This window comes from Schistocerca serialis, chromosome 9, assembly GCF_023864345.2.
Source record: "Schistocerca serialis cubense isolate TAMUIC-IGC-003099 chromosome 9, iqSchSeri2.2, whole genome shotgun sequence".
In the NCBI taxonomy this organism is placed as follows: Eukaryota; Metazoa; Arthropoda; class Insecta; order Orthoptera; family Acrididae; genus Schistocerca; species Schistocerca serialis.
Genome location: NC_064646.1, coordinates 181,660,818 through 181,677,509, shown reverse-complemented (window position 1 = coordinate 181,677,509; position 16,692 = coordinate 181,660,818).

The window sequence follows — 16,692 nt, the reverse complement described above, 5'->3', positions numbered from 1 at the left end:
TTTTGTTTCCTCTACTGCTTGCTCAATATACAAATTGAATAAAGTGGGGGTATGCTACAACCCTGTCTCACTCCCTTCCAAACCACTACTTCCCTTTCATGCCCCTCGACTCTTATAACTGCCATCTGGTTTCTGTACAAATTATAAATAGCTTTTCGCTCCCTGTATTTTACCCTTGCCACCTTTAGAATTCGAAAGAGAGTATTCCAGTCAACATTGTCAAAAGCTTTCTCTAAGTCTAGAAATGCTACAAATGTAGGTTTGCCTTTCCTTAATCTATTTTCTAAGATAAGTCGTAGGGTCAGTGTTCCCTCACGTGTTGCAATATTTCTACGGAATCCAAACTGATCTTCGCCGAGGTCGGCTTCTACCAGTTTTTCCATTCGTCTGTAAAGATTTCGCGTTAGTATTTTGCAGCTGTGACCTATTAAAATGATAGTACGGTAATTTTCACATCTGTCAACACCTGCTTTCTTTGGGATTCGGATTATTATATTCTTCTTCAAGTCTGAGGGTATTTCGCCTGTCTCATACATCTTGCTCACCAGATGGAAGAGTTTTGTCAGGACTGGCTCTCCCAAGGCCGTCAGTAGTTCCAATGGAATGCTGTCTACTCCCGGGGCCTTTTTTCGACTCAGGTCTTTCAGTGCTCTGTCAAACTCTTCACGCAGTATCGTATCTCCCATTTCATCTTCATCTACATCCGCTTCCATTTCCATAATATTGTCCTGAAGTACATCGCCGTTGTATAGACCCTCTATATACTCCTTCCACCTTTCTGCTTTCCCCTCTTTGCTTAGAACTGGGTTTCCAACTGAGCTCTTGATATTCATACAAGTGGCTCTCCAAAGCTACGGTCGCAGGTTCGAATCCTGCCTCGGGCATGGATGTGTGTGATGTCCTTAGGTTAGTTAGGTTTAAGTAGTTCTAAGTTGTAGGGGACTGATGACCACAGCAGTTGAGTCCCATAGTGCTCAGAGCCATTTGAACCATTTTTTCTCCAAAGGTCTCTTTAATTTTCCTGTAGGCTGTATCTATCTTACCCCTAGTGAGATAAGCCTCTACATCCTTACATTTGTCCTCTAGCCATCCCTGCTTAGCCATTTTGCACTTCCTGTCGATCTCATTTTTGAGACGTTTGTATTCCTTTTTGCCTGCTTCATTTACTGCATTTTTGTATTTTCTCCTTTCATCAATTAAATTCAATATTTCTTCTATTACCCAAGAATTTCTACTAGCCCTCGTCTTTTTACCTACTTGATCCTCTGCTGCCTTCACTACTTCATCCCTCAGAGCTACCCATTCTTCTTCTACTGCATTTCTTTCCCCCATTCCTGTCAATTGTTCCCTTATGCTCTCCTTGAAACTCTGTACAACCTCTGGTTCTTTCAGTTTATCCAGGTCCCATCTCCTTAAATTCCCACTTTTTGCAATTTCTTCAGTTTTAATCTACAGTTCATAACCAATAGATTGTGGTCAGAGTCCACATCTGTCCCTGGAAATGTCCTACAATTTAAGAACTGGTTTCTAAATCTCTGTTTTACCATTATATAATCTATCTGATACCTTTTAGTATATCCAGGATTCTTCCATGTATACAACCTTCTTTTATGATTCTTGAACCAAGTGTTAGCTATGATTAAGTTATGCTCTGTGCAAAATTCTAACAGACGGCTTCCTCTTTCATTTCTTAGCCCCAATCCATATTCACCTACTATGTTTCCTTCTCTCCCTTTTCCTACTCTCGAATTCCAGTCACCCATGACTATTAAATTTTCGTCTCCCTTCACTACCTGAATAATTTCTTTTATCTCATCATACATTTCTTCAATTTCTTCGTCATCTGCAGAGCTAGTTGGCGTATAAACTTGTACTACTGTAGTAGGCATGGGCTTCGTGTTTATCTTTGCCACTATGATACGTTCACTATGCTGTTTGTAGTAGCTTACCCGCACTCCTATTTTCCTATTCATTATTAAACCTACTCCCGCATTTTGTATTTATTACCCTGTATTCACCTGACCAGAAGTCTTGTTCCTCCTGCCACCGAACTTCACTAATTCCCGCTATATCTAACTTTAACCTAACCATTTCCCTTTTTAAATTTTCTAACCTACCTGCCCGATTAAGGGATCTGACATTCCACGCTCCGATCCGTAGAATGCCAGTTTTCTTTCTCCTGATAACGACGTCCTCTTGAGTAGTCCCCGCCCGGAGATCCGAATAGGGGACTATTTTACCTCTGGAATATTTTACCCAAGAGGACGCCAGCATCATTTAGCCATACAGTAAAGCTGCATGCCCTCGGGAAGAATTCGGCTCTAGTTTCCCCTTGCTTTCAGCCGTTCGCAGTACCACAACAGCAAGGCCGTTTTGGTCAATGTTACAAGGCCAGATCAGTCAATCATCCAGACTGTTGCCCCTGCAACTACTGAAAAGGCTGCTGCGCCTCTTCAGGAACCACACGTTTGTCTGGCCTCTCAACAGATACCCCTCCGTTGTGGTTGCACCTACGGTGCGGCTATCTGTATCGTTGAGGCACGCAAGCCTGCCCACCAACGGCAAGGTCCATGGTTCATGGGGGGAGGGCCAGTAGTGTATCGAGCTAGAAAGGACATAGTGGCTCGCCTTCCATGTATTCCTTTTTAAATTTTGGTGACTTAAGCCTTTCTCACTTGATGTTTATCTTATACGTGACATGCAAATTTGAACATTTAAGTTCTGATGAAGGCTCTCATAGAAGTGTTGAAACCTGGTCAAGTCACTTAAATTTTGTGACCGAGGGCTGTAATTGCTTTAACTTTGAAAGTAAACAGTTCGAAGACTCCGGGCAGGGTTGTTTTCGACCCGTTTTTTGCGATACACTTGCAACCTGAATGGGGGAGTATAAGCCTTTTACTATCGGGTCATAGGTTATTCCGAACTGTTGGCCTTCATGTGCAGGCACAGGGCAAACAGTAAGTTAAACACAAGCCCTGACGAAAATAATTGTAAACCTGCAAAAACACATTGTAAACAAATACTGTAGGTGTAAGATAAAACCGGCCGGAGTGGCCGAGCGGTTCTAGGCGCTACAGTCTGGAGCCGCGCGACCACTACGGTCGCAGATTCGAATCCTGCCTCGGGCATGGATGTGTGTGATGTCCTTAGGTTAGTTAGGTTTAAGTAGTTCTAAGTTCTAGGGGACTGATGACCTCAGACGTTAAGTGCCATAGTGCTCGGAGCCATTTGAACCATTTTGTAAGATAAAGCTCTGCTTGCTTAATAATATGAGTAGTCTGAAGCTATACTTGTTTTAGTCACAGTGACGAGTGTGATTGAAGTCTTTAAAAATCATGTGAAGTGATCGGGTCTGGTAGTGAGTGGGACCCTACATTAGAAATATTTGGGTACACCCTGACTAGGGGGCCCATGTGACGGTTCACCACATAACGTGATACAGATGATATTGAATAACTTTACAAATATACCAAAACTGACTTTGTAACGGAATATATTATCTCAGAAAAATGAAAAAGACTCTGTAATCAATTAATATGATATGGGAACGTAATTGCAATCTCTGTATATTTGGCAAAAAGGTCGCTCTATTCCCTTTTGCTTCTTCGTAGTGTAAGAAGCCATTTTGTGACGAGCCACAAAAACGTCTAAGTTTCATGTGATACTTAGGCTAAAGATAATCAAATATTGCTTAAATGTGTTGTCCATGTTTATCTGCACCAGCTTCTATATTTATGAAGTGGTAAAATTAATTACTTTATGCAAATTCAGTAGGGTAACTTTGGTGCAGAGGTCAGCGCTGTTGTTCTAAGTGATAACGGGTGAGAGTGGTAATAAATATCTTAATATTCGCTAATTTTCTCATGTAAAATTAATTGTAATTGTGAGAAATTTCTCTTGATTAGCGGTAATATTTGGAAATCGCGAGAGTCCCCTTAGCCCTGCAAACAGACTTGCCCACTGTTTCTATGTTTCGATACAGTGTATCGATACGTGGAACTGTTTCAGTGTTTGAAACGGCTATGTTTTACTGTTTCGAAACAATGGTGTTTCATTCCGCTCTTTGTCGAATAACTGGACCAGATTCGTTCTCGAGCCAGACACAGAAGCTGTATCGTTGTTTCAAAATAACGCTGTTTCCGTCCACTTGTGCTTGGAACGGACTAATTGTATCGAAACAGTGATGTTTAATTTCGCTCTGTCTCGTACGAGATTCGAACACGGCACAGATACTGAAGTACGTTTAATATACTAGCTCATAAAACACTTTGAAGAGTGTCGAAATCTTTTTGACACACAACAGCATGAAGCTTAAGATTTCCGAAAATAAAGCTTCGTTTCTAATTGACTGCTCTATTCCGAAATGGCGTAATATATGCTTTATAAACACTAACAGACAATAAAATAAAGCACACACTACGCATTCAAAATAATAAAAGTGTGAAAACATTCAGTTAAATTACACATCTCCCATAACATACGCTTTCATGTTCATGTCCAGTATTCATAATAAAAAACGCAATAAACCTACAGCATTTTGAATGAAAAAAGGCTTAGAGTGGTAGTTTTTAGACTAATACATAAATTGGATGTACTTTCAAGCACTGTGATTGACGGATCATTGATGATGTAACGGTGAACGGAAGGGCTGGGAAACATGGTGGATTTATAATAATGGCTCGAAACACCTTGGGGAAGAAACTTTTTTTCTCTTATATTTTGTTATTTATTCGAATTATGTTGCTTTATTTGTTAGTCAATAGTCAATGTGCCTATACTCCACAATGATTTCTTTTGTGTTCATGGAAATCAGCAGGACGGGTATGTATTATCCATACTAACGAAATGCTAGAATTCCAGAAGCTTATCCGTTATTTCTGCAGTTTGCTCCCGCCTCCAGCGCCGTTCGTGTTTGTTCTTCTGTCTTCAGCTATGGCGTTGCGAAGCCCGGTGTGGGATTATTTTATGAAGATAAATCCTGAGAAAATTAAATGTAACTTGTACTCAGCAGTGTTGTCATTTAAAAGTAGTTCAACTTATTACTTAAACAGACACTTGCGACATAAGCATCCAACAGTTAATTTAAGTGAAGCTCGTTCGAAAGCTGTTTTTATGAATCAGGACAGTGACGAAGTCAGTTCAATTTCCACAGCAACTGTTAGCAACTGTTCAGGAATCTGCAGTTTCAGTGCCTGTGCGTCAAGATAAACAATCTGTGCAAGAAATACCCAGAACTTCCACCGGTTCAGTCCTGGGTAGGTGTGGTAGACAAACAAAGATTACTGGATTTGCATCAAGACCAATGCCTTCATCCAAACGAGCCAAAATAGACGAACAGATTGTTGTTAAAGAATGCTTTCCTTTTAATGTAGTTGAAAGTGCAGAGTTTAGAAAAATGACTTATTTATTAAATGAAAACTATGCACCTCCCAGTAGAAAAACACTCTCCCACAGTTTACTCTCTCAAGTGTTCGACAGCACATTAGAGCGAGCAAGATCTGCAGTGGAAGCTGCATCCTACATCTGCATTACGACTGATGGATGAACATTTGTAAATAATGAGAATTATATAGCAGTGACTGCTCACTTCATTGACGAAAACTGAAATCTGAAGTCATATTTGTTATCTAGTTTTAAATTCCATGACAAGCATACAGTAGAAAACATTTCCAGTGAATTACAAAATGTGTCTTCAGCTTGGGGTATTGCCAATAAAATTGTAGCTTTCACTGCAGATAATACACCTAATATGGTGAAGGCAGTGATGATGTGCAAATGGTGGTATGTACCTTGTTTTGCACATACACTGAATTTAATTGTGCAAGCAACATTGAACCAATTACAGATACAAGGGCAAAAATTAAGTCAATAGTGGAATTTTTCACAATAACTCTTCAAGCACTTGAGAAATAACACAATATTCAGAAGCAAATGGGCTTCCCTATTTTAACACCAAAACAAGATTGCTCTACGAGATGGAATTCTACGTATGAAATGTTTGATAGGCTTTTGAAAATCAAAGAGCCTTTGCAAAGCACACTCGCCATCATCAGTGTGGATTCACAAACAAAACTGTCCAATGAAGACTAGTCAGTTATTGAAAAATAACACATATACATGCACAAAACAGATAATTATTCTCAAACACATAAATGAATAAATAACATACTCAAAAAAATTAAACTCACTGAATGGTAATACTATCTCCTTTTGAACAAATCATAACAGAAATTAGCAGTCAAAGAAATGTAACCTTGTCAACAGTGGTCTTATTAAGCAAAGGTTTAGCACACCCAGTTAACTGTGGGTCTGACGCACGGCTTTCCGGATTGGGAAGGAGTGCCTGGTCCCCGACACGAATCCGCCCGGCGGACTTGTGTCGAGGTGCGGTGAGCCGGCCAGTCTGTGGATGGTTTTTAGGCGGTTTTCCATCTGCCTCGATGAATGAGGGCTGGTTCCCCTTATTCCGTCTCAGTTACACTACGTTGGCGATTGCCGCGCATACAAATTCTGCACGTACGCGTACACCACCATTACTCTACAACGCAAACATAGGAGTCACACTCGTCTGATGTTCCCGGGGGGGGGGGGGGGGGGGGGGGTCCGCCGGGGGCCGAACCGCACAATAAGGTTCGGTGTGGGGCGGTGGAGGGGTGAAGTGGACTGCGGTAGTCATCGTGGGGTTATGGACCACTGTGGGCGGGGACGGAGCCTCTCTCCGTCGTTTCTAGGCTCCCGGTTCACATACTATACAATACAATACAGGAAAATGTTTACAATGTCATTGTCTGAGACTGAAAAACTCAGATCACAGCAATGAAGCCAATAATACAGTAACTACTAAACTTGAGGACGGAATCTGTACCCACCTCGTTCAAAAGTTTGCAGATAAAGCAATTGCTTGTGAAGCAACACTATTGGATCCTCGCTTCAGGGAGCATGGATTTCCAAAAACTGGGTATCGATTAAAAGAAACAAAGTGTACCATAATTAACAAATGCTGTGCAGTACGACAGAAACCCACTCGGTGTTGTACAGACAGTCCACCACCATCCAAACCAGCTATGGTGAGCACATTCACCTCTAGCAGTGGCAACATTTGGCAAGATTTTGACTAAGCTGTAGGTGGCTTGATCCAAAGTGTAGACAATCCACGTCCTGCAAGCATAGTCGAGCTTGATAAATATATGGAGGTGCCACTGATACACAGATCACAAGATCCATTGCTAGGGTGGAAAGAAAATCATGTGTTGTTTCCTACACTGTTTGAAATAATGAAACGACATCTTTGTATTATGGCCACCTCTGTTCCATGTGAGCGCATATTTTCAAAGCAGGGGCAAACAATAACAGAGAGACGATCCAGTCTTCAAGCGAAAAAGTATCAAAAATGGTATTTCTAAACTACATCTTAGAGTAGGTACAGCAGATCTACTCAGAAATGAAACAGTAAAATTTCAATTGATTTTGTTCTTCTCTGGACGTTGTGCACTGAATTTATATTTGATTGTATTTTGTTTAGTCCACTAGTGCATGTACCTACCTTACAAGAACATTTTTCTTAAATTTGTTGCACACAGAAGACGCGTTTTTGCTTACCATTCAGTGAGTTTAATTTTTTTGAGTATGTTATTTATTCATTTATGTGTCTGAGAATAATTATCTGTTTTGTGCATGTATATGTGTGTGTGTTTATTTTTGTAAATGTGGTATGTTTGGTTATTACACTATAGGTATATTGATACTTGTATATCATAAATAAGTCTCAGGCAAATCAACAATGGTACTTCAATACTTTTGTTCTTGGCGTTTAGATACTGTGATAAAAATTGCATTCCAACAGCAACTTAACTTCATCTGTGATTTCCTGGGGAAGTTTATAATAAAATGGTAATACATATGCTTGGTGTGAGTACTTTAGGGAACTCTACGTACCTGTACCTCAAACAAACTTCTTTAGCAAGAACTATAAGTGGTGTAGAGGCAGATCTGCCATGATACAGGTATCACAAAGGTGTTACACTGTATGAATTGTTTTAAATTTTAGTCTGGGTTTTATACTTCAAACAAACATACCAATCTCTGCATTTCAGTTACCTTGAAATGTTTTAACATGTTTTCCAGTTCTATCAAGTGTACTTATTATGAGATGTATCCAGCTAACTTGTGAATGTTTGATGAGAAACTGGAATACTTGAGCATTGTGCTATATGCTACAGTCTGTTATGGTAACTTTTTGATCTGTGTTCATGAGTCACTTTGCATCCTGCTCTGTGTGACAATCAATGGAAAATTTAACTGTGAGTAATAAAAGTGTGAGTGCACACTCATAAATGTCAATTCAGTGCTTCGCTTCCCAGAATGTTATCTGAGTAAATTATATCTCATGATACGCCTTTTCAAGAGCACTTACAGATTGTCACTCATAAAACCTATCAAAATTATGCACTAGAATACATGGAAACGTGTTTGACAAAATCTGTCATGTCAATCATATTTAGTCTGAACTCGGCCAATTGGAAAGTATGGAAGTCACACGACACGAAAGCAGCACATTTTCTACAGGAAATATGGAACTGCAAAGACACCTAAGTGAAAGTTTCATACTTTCTGCGATATGATTGGCGCTCTCGCACCTCAATTGTGTTTTTATGACAATATTTGTACGGTAGACACTCAAGATGATCTAATGTGAAGGCCTATACTATTACAAAACACAAACTGTTTCAAAACATTACACTGTACTGTTTAATTTGTTTTGAAACAGTTATGTCAACATTGGAGTAATTTACTAAAATCAAATTTAACAACAAATACAGTCCTATACCTAACGCTTGGAATTTTTGATGGTGACGTAATATAAAAACACTGTGTCGGGCTAATTAACTGTGAGAAGCACCACCACTGAGTAACTGACGCAAATAATTTTCCGGTGTGAAGCAGGATCCCCATCACATCGGATTAAAGGAAAACTTCAAAACAATTCTGAGGCCTGCTGGCAGATTTGTTACAGGTAACTTCGATCACCGCCAGTGTTACGGAGATGTTTCATGAAAAACAAATAGGAATAAGCGGAGAGAAGACGACTTTAGTTTTGCGAAACATGAGGAAATTTAGAGAACCAGCATTTCCAGATGACTACAGAACGATTCGACTGCCACCAGTGTACATATGCGTAAGGATCACAAAGCTATGTAATAGAAATTAGGACTTGTACAGAGGCATATACATAGTCTTTTTCCCCTTGCTCCGTTTGCACTTGGAAAAGGAAAGATATCCTCTGTTGTGCACCCTATATGGTGGCTTACTGAATATGTATATAGCTGTTGATGCCAATATGTAAGGAGTCAACTTACACACTGACAGGGAGAAGCAGCCACTGCAGGATAGGTCTGTGCTGTATACTAACAACAAATTATATCTAGTGCAAACTTAGTACACATTACATCAGTAATTAATAATATTTGTCTATAGGATAGAAGAATATATCTAGAAGAAACGGTATGAGATTAGATTTAACAATTATTTTTCTGCCTGTCAGACAATTTATGCTATGTGGCAAATGAACAAAGATTTTTGTTACTGCTGATTTAAAATATTTCTGAATCACTGACAACGTTAGTAATGGAGGTCATGTTTTTTGTGTTATTTCTGTAGAGATTGCTATATTTCTAAGATTGTGTTAGATTATTCATGGAAAATTACATTAGCAAATACGTATACTGTGAAGGTACAGTTAGATACATTACTTCGTGAGAGGCGCCTGTTAGATGACTGAGTGAGTCCTACATATTATTCTCACAGCTCTCCTGTGTGCAATAAACATTTTTTCCGAGTCATGATTTACTCTAAAACATGCCACAAGATATTGTGGGTAAAAGTATGCAAAATACGTTTAAAAAACTTAATTTTTTCTGATATTAGCAATTATAAGAAGACAAAAAGTTGCTAAAACGTAGTTGTTTGACAGAATGATTAATGTGTATCTTCCAGTTCAAAATTACGTGAATATCCATAACAAAAATTTGAACAATCTGTTCTAAACAGGTGAAGTCTCAGCTCCTCGCAGCTCCGACTTCAACTACATAGCATACGATGGCTCGTCGACGTCTGGAACTCCTTATCTCCAGTCGCCACAAACAACAATGCCGACTCGGACCCGGGTGCAGCGTGTACTGGAGCCACTCGCTGTGGAGCACGTACGACCCCAAATGCAGGGTTTAATCGCCTGCCACCGTGGTTACTACACAGGCCCACAGTGATTTTAGATTATTTGCAGTACAGAAAATGCTGCACTCCTGGATATGTTACGGCATTTTAGCTTAGCACCACAACTCTATGGCCGTCTCCTCTGACTTGAGGGGACTCCGTTTCCCTAATTGTGTCCTCAAGGGTCGACTGCCTCGAGACTCTGCTGTCTTCGACGCGGAATTATATGCGGCCTTGCGGACACTGGCGTAGATGAGATGAGCATCAAGTGCTAAATTCCTTGTCTGTTCCGGTTCTCCGTGTGGTCTTCACTCTCTACTACGCCCTTTTCCCAACAAAATAAAGTAACCCAGAATGTACAGGACATCCTCCTCCAACTGGAACGGCTGGAGAAGAAGAAGCCTTTCTGATGGGGACCAGGGCACATGGGTAATGGAACGAAAGGGCAAATGTAGCACCCAAGGAGGCGTGTCGTGAGCGTCAGTTTTTCAGTGTTCCATCCCCCTGCACGCTGTCTCCTCGTTGCTGAGGTACGGAGTCAGGAGTCGACGGGAAGACGAGCAGCTGGAAGTGACAGATAATAAGCTGCGTCTTAAAGCCAATACGCGGCCGTGGCGTATCCCCTTTCAGCCACGAATAGGGGATGAGGCCCTCGCATACGCCACCGTCCTCTGACGCATAGCTTCTTGGTCCGGTTCGACGACCCTCCAACGTGTGGTGCTTGTGGCATACAGATCACTACGCGCCACATTTTGCTAGACTGTGTTTTGTTTTCCGACCAAAGGCCAGCGGCAGATTTGTCGGCACATCTGGTCTCTATTTTAAGTGACGTTCAAACGAATGTGCTGATGCTTCTAAGGTTTTGTGAATTGTCCAAATTGTTTCCATAAATTTCAGGGAGATGGTCTTAACAGGGTGACTGGCTCATCCATGTTTTCTGTATGTGGTCAGCCTCCCACATATTCCCGGGCCGTTGTTGTAGCTCCTCTGTCGTTTTTCTTCCGTTTCTACCCAAGTGTAGTGTCTTTCACTATTTCTCCTTTGCTTTACGGCAGATTATATGGAGTGTTGTGTGGATCAACGCGAGTGAGTGAGTGAGTGTGCCAAAGGTTCTACTAGCCCTTTTAACCATATTCTTCCTCTTAATGTTTTCAAGAGCGCTGATAATCTCACCGTTGAGCACCCGTTCACCTCCGAAGACAACAACAACAACAACAACAACAGTTCTAAGTCTCCGCATTATGTGCTATTATAAAGGACAGTGTTGTATTCCGTGGTAACCACACTGAAATTAACTAAAATGCTATGTGTATTCTAAGTTGTTGACACGCTGCAAGTCTGACTATTTTGTCGACGTTCTGTAGCAGTTCGTTACTGATTACCGATGGATGGTCAATTCCATATCCTTCAACAAACAACACCACTGATGCTCACACATTAGTTCTATTTTAATTATAGTTGCATATGAGAGAAAATTGCTCCACAAGTTTGAAGTGTTACCCTGTTTCGATAATTATAGACAATATAAGACTCATTGCATGGAGCCCTGTTCATTGATTCTTGTTCGTAGACAACTCATCAGTGTTCTTCCGCCAAACTTCCTCTAACTATATGCCAACTGCTTTCAACAATTAAGAGATAACACTAGTCTTAAATTTTACACTGAAAGGTCTATGCATTTTTTAATTATTCACTTGTGTTTTAATGCATTACATCTACTCATCTGATGTGGTTGAAAGCATTTCACAGCTCAGCGCATCAAAGTGCAAGACCCACTGTTGGTTGTTATATGCTAGGGGCAACTGCATGATGCTGCTAATGACCTTGATGACTTTTAATGCGTGACGTTATCAAGATGGCATGTGTAAAATAAAATATTTAAAAAAAAGATACATGAAGTCATCACGGTGGAAGATGGCAGAAAATTGTTAAAAAAAGATGGCACTGGTAGAGAAATTCAAAAACCAAATATGACACTCTCTGGAAATTTAAACATTAAAAGCTGCAAGATCGTGGTGGTGGCAAAACTTTTAGTACTCATTAAATGAAACAACAACTCAGAGAAAAAAACGTTTCATATAACATGAAACAGGCCAATTAACATATTGTATAGCCAGTGAAGTTCAAAGCATCCTTTATAGTACAGTATTCTCACATCAAAAGTTATATAAACTGCTGCACCTGAATTGACACCAGTTTCAAAAATATGTGATTATTTATCAAAATTTGTATGTATGCACGCACACAAACACACACACACACACACACACACACACACACACACACACACACACACACATACACACTGCATAATGTTCTACTTCTGTGAATACTGTAGCGTCTCATCACTAAATTTCATCTCTTATGTATGCATACAAAATAAAAAAAATTCCAGTATTTCCACACCTGCTTCAAAATATTGTCTCTGATGTATACACCACAGCAAATTTCCTAACTCTGTCTTTCCTGCCACCTTTATCTTGTCATTAAATTTCTCCTCACATGTGTGCATACATTAGTAAAAAATTACATACTATACATATCACATCCACCCCATAAGCATCATTGCACCATCATGAGTATATTTAATCTCTCTGTGAACTTACTTTAACAAGGCAACAGCATTGTAAACTCGCTTGTAAATTAAGCACTGAGCCACAAAAATCTTCTTTTAGGGCGTTATAGTTTCAGTGATATTGTTGATAGAAACTCACACTGTTATATACACTGTTTTTTACTAGGCTCATATGAAAATACGTTAGTACTTACCACTATTTTCGATATCATCTGCGTCCATGTTGTTCACACTTCCAAGATATTCATGCAGATGGTGCCGCTGTTGAAAAAGTCTAGTTCACCATGACTGATAGCAGGGAAGCTTGATGGTAGATATACTTTGCTGTCATTCAGGTAAACCAGCATTGTGACTCTGAATTCGATGTTGACACATCTTGGTCTCAAGATTGGGTGTCGCTCCGTAATCTTCGAAGTCAACAGTCTTTCGAAGCATTTTACTCCTCCACCTCCACCCTGACGCTTGAAATTTTGCAATATAGGAGCACAAGAAACCCTGCTTTAATTCCAACAAGTAATTACTAAACAAAACACAAATTTTATTAGGTGTGGTAGTGCATACTAGAGTTGCTTTTTTTTGGCAATTCAACGTAGGAAAAATAGGGGATAACAGCAGCTGCATCATTAATGGCTTATTTAAACTAGTTGTTGCTAGTAGTTATACCTACTTTCCTGCTAAGGCAGCAATTTTCCACCTGTTACAAGTTCTGACAAGGTGAAACTTGTTCCAACAAGCAAAAACGATTAGTCACCAAGCTTGTATGTTGTGCAATCTCCAAGTGCATCAAATTTGGCCAATTTGACGAGAAAGGACGGACAAGCTGTGAATTTTTCCAACGAGCAAAACCTCTTTATTAGCAAGTTCAGGCTTACTGATTGCTGCCTGCAAGCTCAAATGGATCGGCATTCATGTCGTATTGCGTCAAGCGGGGTGTCAAATATTTCGACGAGAAGCTTTACATTATTTGGCGATGAAATCAACGATAGCATGGGATATGAGTGTGTATGGTTACAGTGAGATGTTAGTTGTCTAACTGGATGTAAAGGAAAGCTCTATTACTCTCCATGACCGGTGAGTGATTGCTCTTGTAAAGCAATTACACATTTTATTCTATTCTTTTTACAACATCATTCCGGCGGAGGTCTAACTTCAAGCAATAATCAACGGTTCTTGAATGCTCTCTTCAAAGATATTATGCCCTTATCATATGACCCATTGCATACCATTTTGGAAGCGAGTTAAGAAAAGTAGTGGCTCCACCAATTCATTTGGATTATTCCATAGAACAAAATTGACATATGCTGGCGATTCGTTGGTGACTGCCATCTAATGGCATCCATGGGAATTTTCATTATCTGCATAACGATATACGTGTCATCTCTCAGTAACGACCCACTAACTAAAACTGAAGTTGGAATAACGATATGTATATATTTATTGCTTCTCTTGGAATTTAATGGTCTGTGGGAGAGATAGTTCTGTTCATGAGCATTGGTGGCACCGTCAATTTCACCGTAATTCTGAAGATATTGTGTTGTGTAGCTTGTCTTAGGGAGCTTAATTTAAAAAAAATAGATTATATAATCCTCTCATTTCCTGGAATTTTGCATTGTGAATTATTAAATCATTACCTTTGACAAGCATCTGTGAATTGCCAGTAATCCACACATTTCATATGTCTTATACTCGTTCTCTCTGTTGGTCTACTAAAATACCTCGTCTCTGCTATAATTTTCTTTCGTTACTCGCCTTCAACAACATGACCATCATCCTCCTTACATTCCTCCTCCTCCTCATCATCATCTTTTTCTTCTTCTTCTTCTTATCTGTCTTTTTCTTTCATAGTTACAGTGTTTTCTTTGGAGTCATCTTCTTTATCTTGGTCTGTCTTTTTTCGGAATAGGTGCCCACATTGTGTCATTATATTTCGGAGCTGAGAAAACGGTCTAAATGTTCTTTCCTGTATAGATTCAGTTTCATCTTGCCTTTTTTGCAGCAACGCCCGTTTACTGCCGATATTTTGTCTAGATCCCAGCACATGGCTTTTCAGATTAATATTTTGCCCAAAGGAATTCAGAGTCATGTTGACAGCCGCACTGCTCAATCAATATCTGAACTGATTATAAACAATATCTCATTTTCAGAGCAATACAGAAAATGCTCGTATATGGTGATGGAGGTAACTACAAATGTAGTTATCAAAATTAATACGATAACGAACATTATTTAAAACATAATCTTTGCTTATAATTAGAACATTATGCACATTATTACTCAATGCTAGTTTGAACATCTTGAAGAATACAGTGAAAGTCAAATCTCGGTTAACAAGATCGCAGAATACATGCCTCAAATTACGTTCATATTGTTTAAATGATGATAATAACAATAATACAAATAATGATAATTGAATTACCATTTTCATAATTGTTTTGGAAGTAAGAAAGATTAGAGTTTAACATCCTGTCAACAGGGAGGTCATTAGAGATCAGATTTCGAAATTATGGGGAAGGAAGCCAACTGTGTTCTTTTCAAAGGAACCATTGTAGCATTTTTCTGGAGCGACTTAGGGAAACATAGAAAACCTAAATCTGGATGGCCAGAATTTGAAGAGTTGTCCTATCAAATGCAAGTCCAGTGCCCTGTCTCGTTTGGTAAATTGCTTCCAAATTTTACTATATGTCGGACATCCATAAAAGCTGTTTACATCATATGGGCGACACATAGAAAAGTAAAACTTCATATGATTTTGCTTAACACAAACAATGCTATTTGTGGTTTTGTAGTTTTCTTTGTCAGGAAGACCTCTGATGGAGAGTCGTTCAGCTTGCTTCTTCAATTGCGTCTCCAAACACACTGAGGTGTGTTCTGATATACAGCAACTACACTGAAGCGCCAAAGAAACTGGTATGGTTACACGTATTGAAATACAGAGGTATGTAAACGGGCAGAATACGGCGCTGCGTCGGCAACGCCTATTTAAGACGAGTGTCTGGCGCAGTTGTTAGATAGGTCACTCTTGCTACAATGGTAGCTAATCAAGGTTTTGAACGTGGTGTTATAGTCGGTGCACGAGTGATGGGACACAGCATCTCCGTGCTGGCGATGAAGTGGGGATTTTCCTGTACCACCATTTCACGAGTGTACCGTGAATATTAGAAATCCGGTGAAACATCAAATCTCCGACATCGCTGCGGCAGGAAAAAGATCCTGCAAGAAAGGGACCAACGACGACTGAAGAAAATCGTTCAACGTAGCAGAAGTGCAACCTTTCCGAAAATTGCTGCAAATTTCAATGCTGGGACATTAACAAGGGGCAGCGTGCGAACCATTCAACGAAACATCATCGATATGGGCTTTCGGAGCCAAAGGCCCACTCGTACACCCTTGATGACTGCACGACACAAAGCTGTACGCCTCACCTGGGCCGGTTAACATCGACAGTGGACTGTTGATGACTGGAAACACGTTGCCTGATCGGATGAGTCTCGTTTCAAATTGTATCGAGTGGATGGACGTGTGCAGGTATGAAGACAACCTCATGAATCCATAGACCCTGCATGTCAGCAGGGGACTATTCAAGCTGGTGGAGGCTCTGTTATGGTGTGGGGCTTGTGCAGTTCGAGTGATATGGGACCCCTGATAGTCTAGATATGACTTTGACAGGTGACACGTACGTAAGCATCATGTCTGATCAGCTGCATTCATTCATGCCCATTGTGCATTCCGACTGACTTGGGCAATTCCAGCAGGACAATGTGACACCCTAAACAGCCAGAATTGCTACAGAGTAGCTTCAGGAACACTCTTCTGAGTTTAAACACTTCCACTGGCCACAGAAAATGGGCATGAACATGAACATAAACATTATTGAGCATATATTGGATGCCTTGCAACGTGCTGTTCGG